This window comes from Chiloscyllium plagiosum, unplaced genomic scaffold (assembly GCF_037043375.1).
Source record: "Chiloscyllium plagiosum isolate Xiang-an unplaced genomic scaffold, Cpla_swu_hap1 HiC_scaffold_23, whole genome shotgun sequence".
Taxonomy (NCBI): Eukaryota; Metazoa; Chordata; class Chondrichthyes; order Orectolobiformes; family Hemiscylliidae; genus Chiloscyllium; species Chiloscyllium plagiosum.
The window spans coordinates 29,585,349-29,599,871 of NW_028270161.1; the positions used below are offsets into that span (position 1 = coordinate 29,585,349).

At 40.7% G+C, this 14,523-nt stretch overlaps 1 long non-coding RNA gene across 1 annotated transcript in view; it reads left to right on the forward strand.

Annotated features, from left to right (window-relative positions):
* Nucleotides 1–559: 559 nt before the first annotated feature.
* LOC122561726 (uncharacterized) overlaps nt 560–14,523 on the forward strand; it is a 127,985-nt gene continuing 114,021 nt past the window's right edge. The window contains exons 1-4 of the long non-coding RNA XR_015761117.1: nt 560–618; nt 3,917–3,986; nt 5,442–5,575; nt 7,210–7,275. This is a non-coding gene — a long non-coding RNA (uncharacterized LOC122561726). The remainder of the gene's footprint in view (nt 619–3,916; nt 3,987–5,441; nt 5,576–7,209; nt 7,276–14,523) is intronic.

Sequence of the window (14,523 nt, forward strand, 5' to 3'; positions counted from 1 at the left end):
CTGTATGACTGTGAGCTTGCTTGTACTCTGGGCATCTCTTTGATGATTCGGAATGAGCAGCAAATGTGGAGGATTGTTTCTGACTTGTAGCATTTGGAGCGGTGAGCAGCTGGGCATTAAGTATGGCATGTGAGCTGTTTAAGCTCAGATCCCTGTAGCAATGAGATTCTCTGAGATGAGATTCCATGTCTGCATAATTAATGAGGTGGAAAATGAAAGTTAAGATAAGAGAATTCACCCTGAACCCCATGGAAGAGTGGATATCATGAACTCATTCAGCATCATGTCTTACAGTGAGTGTGAAAACTGACCAAAATATTTTTTCATACTTACTATCTTAACGTTGATCATTACTGAATGTGTAAACAGGATCTGTTTGATGGCTCAGGCTTACAAAACTGAAAAACTTCTCTTAGCTGTTTTGTATTTATTCTGCAATGTTTGTGTAATGAGAAAATATACACTGCGACCTACGAAAATAAATGCAGTGTCAAAGTATTCACAAGGGTCAAAAGATTAGACCTGCAAGAAACGTTAGTCTGTTATAGCTCTGAACAAAATCAAATTGTTTATGCTCCCTGCTTCAAACCAGGATCCCAGGATCATGCCCCTTTTAAAGTAAATGATTATTACCTGCTATTTTTTTGACATGTCTGACTGTGTAACATTGAAAAATGCTTGTCCATTTTTGCTGAGTTAAGGTCAAATTTGCAACAGTGATACTATATCAGCCCAGGTTTCTATTATTAATCAGACTATTCTTTTTGGAGCTAAGTGGGAAATTAGAGACCTAGTTTTCTGTCTGTGCCATGCAGTTATTATCTGTCTTCATTTCATTAGGCCCTACTGATGTTACTGGCATAATATTGTTGTAACAACATGTGATATACTAAACCAGCTTGATTTTATGGGATGGAAATGGAGCTAGTAAATCAGGTAGAAACCTGCAAACTGGCTAAAATAAAAGAATCTCTATTTATGTCAGGATAATAGATTGTCAACCTCAGTCAATAACAAGAGCTGGGAGTGAAATTTATGTGGACCAATGACAACGGGGCTTGGGTGTGGGGATGTTGGAGTGGTGCAGCAGGAAAACAGGAGAAAGCATATTGGGATGGCTCATAGACGGATTCCCATAGGGTCATTTTCCATGGATGGGCTAGGAAGTGAATTGAGGTGGGCTGTCAACTTGCAAGTTCTAGGCCTCCTCCACTGCTAAATCCAAGCCACCTAACAAGTGGAGGAAGAACGCCTCATCTTGAGCCTTGGGATCTTTCAACCAAACGGCATCAGCATCAACTTCACTAGTTTCCAAATCTCCCCTCCCCCCACCTCATCCCAGATCCAACCCTCCAACTCGGCATCGTCCTCTTGACCTACCCCACTTGTCTGTCTTCCTTCCCACCTATCTGTTCCACCCTTCTAACAATTACCTCTTGTCTATCACCTATCACCTTCTCAGCTCATCACACTTTTTAAAAATCTTTTTTGGGAGGTTACATAATAAAAAGAATTTAAACTGTTTTACTGAAATAAACACTAATTAAATATCATATTTTGTTTCTAAATTTCATGCATACAAATTGAGAGCATCATATTGACATTTTGTGATCCATTATACTTAATGTTCATTCTTTAACCTCTACACCTCCCCCACCTGATAACAGAGTAACTGGTTAGAAGGATATGCCAATTTATTTTCTGCCTTCACCTTGCCAGTTGTACTTTTAAATTACAGGCAACAAAAAGACTCACCCAAGCTGATGGGTTCCTCTGTACAAATACAGATTGGATTCTGATATCATCATTGGAGCTCAACCTGCTGCTTTTAATTTGTGTCCTCAGTTAGGGAACAATGGAATAATAGGAGGAAGGTAGAACCATAGAGTCATAGCGATGTACAGCACAGAAGACGATCCTTTGGTCCAAGTTGTCCATGCCGACCAGATATCTTAAATTAATCTAGTCCCATTTGCCAGCATTTGATCCACATCCCTCAAAACCTTTCCTAGTCACATACCAATCCAGATGTCTTTTAAATGTTGTTATCGTACTAGCCTCCATCACGTCCTCTAGCAGCTCATTCCATACACATATTACCCTCTGCATGAAAAAAAAAGTTGCCTCATAGGTCACTTTCACCCTAAACCTATGTCTTCTAGTTCTGGACTCCTCCACCCCAGGTAAAGACTTTGGCCCTCATGACTTAATAAACCTCTATAAGGTTATCCCTCAGCCTCCGACTCTCCAGGCAAAACAGCCCCAGCCTATTCAGCCTCCCCCTATAGTTAAAACCCTCCAATCCTGGCAACATCCTTGTAAATCATTTCTGAACCCTTTCAGGTTTAACAACATCCTTCCGATAGGAGGGAGAACAGAATTGCACTCAATACTCCAAAAGTGGCTGAAACAGTGTCCTGTACAGCCGTAACATGACTTCCCAACTCCTATACTTAATGCACTCACTAATAAAGGCAAGCATGCCAAACACTTTCTTCACTATTCTTTGTACCTGCGACACCATTTCCAAGGAAATATGAGCCTTTACTCCAAGGTCTCTTTATTCAGCAACACTCCCCAGGACCTTACTGTGTATACGTGTACAAGTGTATATGTCCTGCCCTGATTTGCCTTTCCAAAATGCAGCACCTCATGTTTATCTAAATTAAACTCCACCTGCATTCCTCAACCCCTTGGCCCATCTAATCAAGATCCTGTTGTATTCTGAGACAGCCTTCACTGTCCACTACACCTCCAATTTTAGTGCCATCTGCAAACTTCTCATACCTCCTGTGTTCACAGCCAAATCATTTTTATAAATGACAAAAAGCAGTAGACCCAGAACCAACCCTTCTAAACCCTTGCTGTTCATATACTAATCCAGGTGCCTTTTAAATGTTGTAATTGTACCAGACTCCACCACTTCCTCTTCCTCTGGCAGCTCACTCCATACATGAAAAAGTTGCCCCTTAGGTCCGTTTTAAGTCTTTCCCCTCTCACTTTAAACCTATGACATCTGGTTTTGGAATCCTCAACCCTGGAGAAAAGACTTTGTTTACCCCTCATGATTTTATAAACCTCTATAAGGTTACCCATTAACCTTCGAAGCTCCAGGGAAGACAGCCTCAGTGAATTCATCCTCTTCCTAAAGGTCAAATCTTCCCATCCTGGCAAGGTTGTTCTAAATCTTTTCTGAACCCTTTTAAGTTTCACAATGTCCTTCCTATAGCAGGGAGACCAGAAGTGCGCTTTAAAAAGCCGCTTAGTTGCTCCCGACTGTGAGCTCCCACACACAGCTTTCTCCAAGGTCAGCTGTGAATTTCACTGTTCATTTATTTTTCTTAGAACAAACTCCAATGTCCACATATACTTGCAACCAGGCAGGAAAGGCAGCAGTTGTGCAGGTTACTGCTGGGTCAGACAGCAGAGTAAGTTTCTTTCTCCTTTTGAATCACTGCCCATGTGGTCACTGCCTTTGTCTGATTTTTTTTAAAAGTGCCATTGTTTTGATTTCTTTCCCCTAAAGTTCCAAAACAATGCAATTTATGAAACAGTAATTACTGCTTCTAGAATTTACAAAATCACCTCCAACCCTGAAAATTTAGCTACAACTCTTTCCTGCCGTCCATCTTGCACTAGCCAGAATCCTTTGCAAAATCTTTCTGTTTATTATGTATTCACTAGCTTTGTTTACCTTCCCCAAATGCATAACCTTCTCCAGCTTAAAAACCATTTGCCACTTTTCCACCCACTCATCCAATCCATTGATTCAACTCTGCAATTGAAAGCCATCCTCTTCACTAATAATGCTGGAAAAAAGCCTTTTAATAATGGTTTTGCAGAATATTGTTTTGCAGCACAAACATATTTCTAATGCATATTTCAATAATTGTCCCTTTGTTGTTAAATCACACAGGACATATCAGAACTCCACCATGATATATAAGGATATAATGTAAAATGATTCTTGATTTCGTAAGGATTTGGTATGACGCTTTTTTTTAAAGAAAATTGATGTTGCATTCATTGGATAATGGAATGTGTTGACTGTTTAGTGTTTAGCCATTAAGTTTTAAGGATTTTTGAAAACAAATCCATAAATTATGCATTATATTTGACATGCAGAAAGTGGTTGATCATATTTAAATAATGTCAACAAAATAATGTGAATTATTCACTGAACTAGATCAGCTTTTGCTTGAGGCATACAGCAGTTTTTCTAACTGCACATAAAGCACTGGAAATTAAAAGTAATTATAGATCTGTTGGAAACTGGTGACAGAGCTTTTGTAAGCACAAGCTGGGCATGAATATGTAACATGATGTTTTATTTTTCCCTGTTGACTCCATTGAGAATACTTAACAGGGAGCATAAATTGCGTTGTACATATTTCGAGTCACAAAGCCAAGGTGAATTATGGTCAATAGCATAAGAGGATATTGTTTATGACCAATGTGTTTATTTAGATCTTAAGTGAATTAAGTGCTTCAAAATAAAATGTTGATAAAAAGATTTAAGTTAAACCAATGGATCTCTTCATGCGATGTATGTCTTAAACAGTGCTGTCAAAATATAGAAGATGACTTGGAATGCATTTATGGTGATTTACAAATATCATTGAAGATCTGTAAATGAGGCATGGTAAAGTAATATTATGCACAGTTCTAATCCATATTGAAGCTGTTGGAAATTAGAATTGTTCTCTTCAAGATTTTTTTGCGATAGATTGCTTTAAGTGTTTTAATGGTGTTTATTCTCTCTATATAAATATCTTTTACCTGTAGTAGTGCTATTACTGTATTTTTAAGTATAGCTGTTATCAAACCATGTTGTTGCTAAGTCTGCTGAAAAATTGGGACCAACCATTCTAATGGATTGAGATCAGACCCTGCTTGGGGGGCTCTCCTCTCAGCAAATCTCAATCTTTAAAAAAAAGATTTGCTCAAGGATGTGGACTTTGCTGGCTGGGCCAGCATTTATTGCCTATCCCTGACTGTTCTTGAAAAGGTGGTGGTGAGTTGCCTTCTTGAATTGCTGCAGTCCATTTGGTGTAGGTAGATGCACAATGCTGTCAGGGAAAGAGTTCCACAATTTTAACCTAGTGAGGCCGAAGGGTTAGTGAGGAGAAAGTGAGGCCTGCAGATGCTGGAGATCAAAGTTGAAACTTTATTGCTGGAACAGCACAGCAGGTCAGGCAGCATCCAGGGAACAGGAGATTCGACGTTTCAGGCACAGGCCCTTCTTCAGGAATGAATCTTTCTGAAGGCCGAAGGGTTAGTGATATTTGTACAAATCAGTTTGGTGAGTGGCTTGCAGGGGAATTTGCAGATAATGGTATTTCTGTGTATCTACTGTCCTTGTCTCTCCAAATAGTATTGCTTATGAGTTTGGAAGTTGTTACTTAAGGATCCTTTGTGAATTTTTGCATTGCATAATATAGATGGTCCACATACTGTAACTGAGTATTGGTGATGGAGGGAATCAACCTTTGTGGATGTGGTGCTAATGAAGCAGTCTGCTTTGTCCTGGATGATGTCTAACTTCTTGAGTGCTTTTGGAGCAGCACTCGTTCAGGTAAATAAGGAATATTCCATTGCACTCCTGATTTGTGCCTTATAGATAGTGGGTACACTTTGTGGAATTAAGACCTAAGTTATACACTGCAGGATTTACATGGCTATGTCCAGTTCAATTTCTGATCAATGGTAACCTACAGGATGCTGATAGTTGAGGATTCAGCAATGCAAGTGCCATGCATTCCAAGGAATGATGGTTTGACTCCCCTGTTGGTCATGATTTGACACTTGTATAGTGTGAACGTTACCTGACATTTGTCAATTTAGACAATCACTTTACTGGTGATTGTGAGTAGATTGACAGGGCAGAAATTGGCCAGGTTGGATTTTTATCTCCTTTTATGTACAACACAACATTTTTGGGCAATTTTCCACATTTGTGGCTAGCTGCCAGTATTGCAGCTGTATTGAAACAGTTTGGCTAGAGGTGTAGTAAATTCTGGAGACATGTGTTCAGTACTATTGGTGGAATGTTATCAAGCCCATAGCCTTTATATTATTTCTTAATATCACATGGAGTGAATTGCCTGAAGACTGACATCTGTGAAACTAGGGACTTCTGGAGGAAGCCAAGTATGGAAATTGTTGGCTTTTATTAGCTATTGCCAACTTTGTTTCCATATGAATCTTTTTATTTCCTTTTTCTTGGTTCTTTATGTTCAAACAATGACTACATTTAAGTAGCAATTTATTGATCATAAAGTGGCTTGGAACATGCCGAGGTAATGAAAGGTTCTATTCAAATGCAAATTATTTCTTTCTTCTTTCTTTGACCATCTTCCATTGTTTATTCACATCAACCTGTCTCTCCACACTGTAAAATTTCTGTTCAAATTATTGGCTTTTGCTATGAAGATCAGTAAGCATTAAGTCAAATGAGAAATTCTTAACTGTTTCTATTGTTTGGTTGTATTCCCAAATGATTGTATATGTTTTGTAAATCGTATTTATTTACCAGAACTGGTAGTGTGGAGATACAACAGGAATATATAATCTAATAAACTACTTTGAGGTCTTTGTAAATGTTACAGATTAAGTAGAAGCTCTTCTCACACAATTTATCTCGAATGTTTGGAAACTTTTAATGATTTATCACATGAAAGACTGGTCTTTCAAAACAAGATAATTGTAAAATAAAATAGTCAACTGGACCAAACATTAGTTACTAAAAAGAAAAGGAAATATTCATGTTTGGAGTATTGCCAGAATAGCAAAGATGTAAGGGTAGGCCCATCAGGAGTTTCTTCAATCCCGAATTCTTCACTCCTTAATTTGTCGTGTAAGAAAGGGTTAAGTGACATCATGAAATAAGCTCTCGATTCATCAGGATATCAAGAACTTTTTCGTGTCCCTACCTTTGAATCAGGAAGGCAGGGTCCAAGTCTTACCTGGTCTGGAAATGCATAATAACATCTCTGAGAGTGTTGTTTGGAAAACACCTGTCAAGAACTCTCCTTGGGAGGACCTACCCAGTACTGGGACAGATTTATGTTTGTTTCCAAAGCTGTATGAGAATGTTTCAATCATGTAACTGCAAATTATTCTAAGTCTGATACAAGAGACTATCATATTCAGTTGCAGTATAACTAGCTATGAAGTAATATATGATAAATTTGTTTACTGTTTCTCAAGGTAGAGCCTCCATCTGTTGAAGATGTCTTGTGTGCTCTCTTCCCCACTTCCATATATCAAATGAATGTAAGTTTGCCAACTTTATTAACCATTATATAATAAGGGAAAGTGGTATGGAAATAAGAAATAGCAATCGATTTGAGTAATGAGGTTAAAATGAAATTGAAACTGTACAGCTCAGAAGGGAGGATAAGAAGGGAACAAACCTTATTAAAGGTCTTTTTTTCTATTTTTTTGCTCTCATGTGATACGACTGTCACTGGGAAGGCCTGCATATCTTATCTATTCATAGCTGTCTTTAAAAAGGAAGTGGTAAGCCAACTTCTTAAAATCATAGATTCCCTACAGTGTGGAAACAAGCCATTTTGCCCATCAACTCCACATCAACTGTCTGAGGAGCATCCCACCCCATAAGCCTGCATTGCCCATGGCTAACCCACCTAGCCTGCACATCCCTGGACACTATGGGCAATTTAACATGGCCAATTCACCTAACCCTGCACATCTTTGGACAGTGGGAGGAAAATCATGCAGATACAGGGCGAATGTGCAAACTCCATAAAGACAACAACCCAAGGGTGCAATCAATCCTGGGTCAAGATAACGAGAGTCCAAAGACAGTATATGTTATAATGAAAAGAAATGCTGGTAGGTATAGAGAATGTTGGATGACTAAAGAAATTGAGTGTTTGGTTAAGAAAAAGTAGGAAGAATATGTCAGGTATAGGCAGGATAGATCGAGTGTATCTTTAGAAGAGTATAAAGGCAGTAGAATGTACTTAAGGGAAATCAGGAGGGCAAAAAGTGGATGTAAGATATCTTTGGCAAATAGAGTTAAGGAGAATCCAAATGGATTTTACAAATACATGAAGGACAAAAGGGTAACGAGGGAAGAATAGGGCCCCTCAAAGATCAGCAAGGCAGCCTTTGTGTGGAGCCGCAGGAGATACTAAACAAGTATTTTGTATCAGTGTTTACTGTGGAAAATGACATGGAAGATATAGAATGTAGGGAAAGTAGGGAATGTAGGGATTAGATTAGATTAGATTCCCCACAGTGTGGAAACAGGCCTTTCGGCCCAACACATCCACACTGACCCTCTGAAGAGTAACCCACCCTGACCCATTTCCTTCTGACTAATGCACCTAACACTATAGGCAATTTAGCATGGCCAATTCACCTGACCTGCACATCTTTGGGAGGAAACAGGAGCACCCAGAGGATCACCCATACAGACACGGGGAGAATGTACAAACTTCACACAGACAGTTGTCCAAGGCTGGAATCAAACCTGGGTTCATGGCACTGTGAGGCAGCAATGCTAACCACTGAGCCACCATGCCACCCATGAATAGATCATAGAATCCCTACAGTATGGAAGCAGGCCACTTGACCCAACAAGTCCACACTAACCCCCGAAGAGTAACTCATCCAGAACCATTCCCCTACATTTCCCCCTGATTAATGCACCGAACCTACACATCCTGAACACTGCGGGCAATTCACCTAACCTGCACATCTTTGGACTGTGGGAGGAAAGTGGACCACCCAGAAGAAACCCCCTCAGACATGGGGAGAATGTGTCCATGCCACACAGACAGTCTCCTGAGGCTGGAATCAAACCCAGGTCCCTGCCATTGTAAGGCAGCAGTGCTAACCACTGAGCCACCGTGCCACCCCAACGTGTAGTGGTTATGTTGCTTGACTTCCTGAAGAAGGGCTTATGCCCGAAACGTCGATTCTCCTGTTCCCTGGATGCTGCCTGACCTGCTGCGCTTTTCCAGCAACACATTTTCAGCTCTGATCTCCAGCATCTGCAGTCCTCACTTTCTCCTCCTGCTTGACTAACAATCCAATTAACGGTATTTCATACCCCACTGCAGTCAATTTAAGAACCCGAATTCTGTTTAGTTCTGAAAACAGATTTGGGACAAGTTAAAGTTACCACGAAGTTGTTAACTGTCAGAAATAATCCAGCTGCTTCATTAAAGTCCCTTAGCAAAGGAAGTCATCTTTACTCAGCATGGACAGATTTGTCTCCATAGCAAATACCACCACTTCATAGTTCTGAAGTAGGCTGAAATATTAAAGAGACAATAATTGTGCTACACTGCATATGTGCACAATCTTCCAGAGCTATAAAATCTACTGCAGACATGAAGGTTTAATTACAGCATGACCTGTTTACACAGGTATTTACATTGCACAAGGAAACAGAGAGATTCCATACAAAGAGTTGTAAGTACCCGCAGGTTTCAACAAATAGAGATTAAAATGAGATGCACCCTGGACATGTTCGATGGGTGAGAGTTAAGTTCATTCAAATGCACCACCCTTCAAAAACACAGACACAAACAAGATATTAACTTGAGGATCTTTATAAACATAGAAATACTTTTCACTTGTAAGTTTAAGCAAAACGTATTACCGACATCAGAGATTACAGTGATTTTACCGTTCAACTATTTAACAGCAGAAACAATGTAGAGAGCTTGGGGTAAGGAGTCTACAGCAGAAGAAAAGGGCAAGGCACTCAGACCCCTGCGGAGAAGTACCCAGACCCAGGGGAAGGTGGGGGAGAGTGCCCAGATTCCGGGCCTCAGTCTGAGACCTGGCGGTGAGGAGTGGCCGGCTCTTAAGGTGGTGGTGGTGGTGGTGCTGGTGTAGGTGGGGGTGAGTGGGGTGTGGAGGCAGGGTTATGGGCCCTGGTACCTGGTCAGCGATGTCCTTCACCACGTCCGTGATATTGCTATGACCCATTTCGCCTTCCCGCCGCCCGGTCGCCGGAACTGTGGGCCACACGCCTGCTCACACCGTCTTGAGAAATATCCATATTACAGAAGAGGAAGTGCTAAATGTCTTGAAATGCATAAAAGTGGATAAATCCCCACGACCTGATCAGGTGTACTCTAGGACTCTGTGGGAAGCTAGAAAAGTGATTGCTGGGCCCCTTACTGAGATATTTGCATCATCAATAGTCTCAGGTGAGATGCTGGAAGACTGGAGGTTGGCTGAATGTTTAAGAAAAGTGGTAAGGACAAGCCAGGGAACTATAAACCAGTGAGCCTGACTTCAGTGGTGGGCAAGTTGTTGGAGGGAATCCTGAGAGACAGGATGTACATGTATTTGGAAAGGCAAGGACTGATTAGATATAGTCAACATGACTTTGTGCATGGGAAATCATGTCTCACAAACTTGATTGAGTTTTTTGAAGAAGAAACAAAGAGGATTGATGAGGGCAGGGCGGTAGACGTGATCGATATGGACTTCAGTAAGGTGTTCGACAAGGTTCCCCATTTGAGTCTGGTTAGCCAGGTTAGATCTCATGGAATCCAGTGAGAACTTGCCATTTGGATACAGAACTGGCTCAAAGATAGAAGATAGAGGGTGGTGGCGGAGGGTTGTTTTTCAGATTGGAGGCCTGTGACCAGTGGAGTGCCACAAGGTTCGATGCTGGGTCCACTATTTTTCATTATTTATATAAATGATTTGAATGTGAGCATGAGGTATAGTTAGTAGGTTTGCAGATGACACCAAAATTGGAGGCTTAGTGGACAGCAAAGAAGGTTACCTCAGATTACAAAGGGATCTTGATCAGATGAGCCAATAGGCTGAAGAGTGGCAGGTGGAGGTTAGTTTAGATAAAAGTGAGGTGCTGCATTTTGGGAAAGCAAATCTTAGCAAGACTTATACACTTAATTATAAGGTCCTAGGGAGTGTTGCTGAACAAAGAGACTTCGGAGTGCAGGTTCATAGCTCCTTGAAAGTAGAGTTGCAGGTAGATAGGATAGTGAAGAAGGCATTTAGTAGGCTTACCGTTATTGGTCAGAGTATTAAGCACAGGAATTGGGAGGTCATGTTGCAGCTGTATAGGAAATTGGTTAGGTCACTGTTGGACTATTGCGTGCAATTCTGGTCTCCTTCCTATCGGAAAGATGTTGTGAAATTTGAGAGGGTTCAGAAAAGGTTTACAAGGATGTTGCCAGGGTTGGAGGATTTGAGCTATAGGGAGAGGTTGAATAGGTTAGAGCTGTTTTCTCTGGAGCATCGGAGGGTGAGGGGTGACCTTATAGAGGTTTATAAAATCATGAGGAGCATGGATAGGGTAAATAGACAAGGCCTTTTCCCTGACATGGGGGAGTCCAGAACTTGAGGGCATAGGTTTAGGGTGAGAGGGGAAAGATATAAAAGAGACCTATGGGGCAACTTTTTTTACACAGAGGGTGGTGCATGTGTGAAATGGGCTGCCAGAGGAAGTGATGGGGGCTGGTACAATTGCAACATTTAAAAGGCATTTGGATGAGTATATAAATAGGAAGGGTTTGGAGGGATATGGGCCAGGTGCTGGCAGGTGGGACTAGATTAAGTTGGGACATCTGGTCTGCATGGACGAGTTGGACCGAAGGGTCTGTTTCCATGCTGTACATCTCTATAACTCTATGACTCTTGTACTGTGAGGCAGTAGTGCTAACCACTGAGCCACTGTGTTGCCTGTGAACTGCTATAATGTGTCTAATGTAGGTACAGACATAATGGTGTTCAGGAGAGGATTCTGGGATTTTGACACAACAGGATTAAAGGGATGGCTATACAGTTCGAAATCAGGATGGTGTTTGGATTGGAGAAGAACTTGCTGCTGCTTTGCTGCCTTTGTCTAGGCTGTAGGTGTTGTAGGCTTGGAAGGCACTGTTAATCAAGGGCTAGCTCGATCATTTATCTGCAGAGCAGAGGCAGAAGCATTGGGGCACTTCAAAAAGATAAATGCAATAATGGAAGAAGTACAGTACCATAGTAATTAGCTCCTATAGTAAATTAGTTTATACTCTTGCTGGAGTATTTTGTCTGTGCCATGTCCCGATGGTCATAATTTCAGTCTGCTGAAAATATGGATTTATTTGAATATGCGTCCATCTGTGTAGAGCAGGTTAAGGTAGATTAATACAAATTTCTTTCCACATAAACGAAGCACGCATGTGCCAACAAACTGCTGACTTTGGAGAATCTGGCAGGAAAATGAATTATAGCTAACGGGGAAGATGTATTGCTGGATAAATCATTACTGTTCAGGATATGCATCGGCCTACAGCTTTTTTTAAAAAGAAAGTCTAAGTGGGATTATTGACTTTAAATTAATTTGTCAAGTCAAATTTCTTCAAAGTGAAATAAAGTACAAGACTGTCAAACTCAATTTTCCCATCTTAGCACCGAAGGCCAAAGGGATTTGACTGAGAAATTGTGTTATGAAATGAAATTGAAACATTTGTGATGATACATTTTGATACTTTGTACAATCATATGAATTGTAAAGCAAACCAAATTCTAATTATTAAATTTTGCTGCATTCAAAATAAAACTATGCCCTGAATTCTCCTTAAGTGTTTATAATTTTGACTGTCCTGAAATGAAAATAGGTTTTTAAAGGCTCTGGATGCAGAATTTGGCTTTGTAGCACACGGGGTTTGGTACTACAGATGCTGATTTACCTGTAAAATGGCATCTGTACCATTTCCGTGTACACCCAGTATTGCTTGTGCTGAATACCATCTTGACTAAAGCAATAACATGGTCATTATGTGTGTGTACTGTAAGTATACAGAAAAGGCAGTGTCATCAATCTGTGTTTAATATTGATTTGACATTAGACCTGCCATTTTGGATGTTGCTTCTGCAGTTACACATGCATAGACAGATGTGTGCAGCACAAAGGATCTTGTGTCAGCCCTATTTGGAGATGACAAAACAAATTACTTTTTACTGGCTGTGTTTGAGTCTGTGAAAGAGTTGTGCAGTTGCAGGAATTGATAGCAGTTGTAAAGTCCATAGGGCATGGCGCTGCAGTGGGGGGAGATGATGCTTGTGACTTCAAAAGCTCTCAGTTCACCGCTAACTTCTCTAATCTGAGGCTATAACAGCAGTTCTCCATCATCTGAGGGAGGTGAAGAATCAGAGGAAAATAGAGGAGAGGAAAAGTGATTATATTAAATTCCCTACAGTGTGGAAACAGGCCCTTTGGTCAAACAAGTCCACACCGACCCTCTGAAGAGCAACCCACCCATTCCCCTACATTTACCCATGACTAATCCACCTAACACTATGAACAATTTAGTATGGCCAATGCACCTGACCTATACATCTTTGGACTGTGGGAGGAAACCGGAGCACCTGGAGGAAACCCACGCAGATGTGGGGAGAACGGTGGACAATGTCATCCAGCTCAGATCTCCCAGAAGACCTTTCTGACCTCCTCCTATGCCAGAGATAGCATCATTAACATTCCTGTTCAAGATCTCTGCCACCTTAGAACCAGGCCTATACCCTCAGAATAGTGTGATACTGGCACTGTCAGTCACTGTGAAGTTGACCGCGGTTCCTGATTTCGGAGAGTGGACTTTGTTATGGACTAGACCAGATCACTCAAAACATTCTTAAACAGGCAGCTCAGACCATAACTTTGCCATTTGTTTTGGCAAGTGTACAGTGAAAATTACCTGGAATACGTTAGCTAGGTTGACTATCAGGTTTTAAAACAGACAAAAGTTTATTCACAATGAAACACAAAGAACAGAATGAAGAAACCCTATAGAACTCAGTCTATCCAAACTAGACTTAATTCTGCTGTTCCAAATATACACAACAGTTCTAATAAACAAACCCCTTAAACACAGTAAAAATGAAACAAATACTTACAGATCGAAGTTAGAAGGGCAGAAAGAGATAGCTCCACTGATGAACTCCCACTAGTTCTGGACTAAGCTACTCAGCTAGAGAGCTGGCCATGCCCGCTTGACTTATACAGCTTACTTCTGAAAACATAACAGCTTTGGCCTAAAGACTCATTTGTTTGTGTATAAACAAAAAGGCATCTCTGTCCCAAACCCAGCCGTTTTGAAGCCCAGCCTGTTTACAACCTTCTGAAAAAAAAACAAGGACGCAGTATCCTTGAGGAAAGGAACAGCTTTTAGAGAAAAAGGACTAGCTTTGTGACAACTTTTCCAGGTTGGATTAAGTGGCACAACTAATATCTCACAGTCAACCACTTATTACTGCCAAGAGCTGATGGAGGCTCTATATGCTAGAATAGCATACCTTCTTCTGAACAGAGAGAAGCAGAAGGGACTTGGCTTTGCCAGTTATTGTACTTCCTCATGGTGCAGGGTACTATCATGGCTTTGTAATCATTACATTTCAATGGCAAGATATATTGAAACTGCAAAGATTTCTGCTTACTCAGTATTTAGATGATACATGACCAGGTCTAGTTCCACATACTGGAAAATGCCAGTTATCCTGACAACAATCATATTGGTATATCCA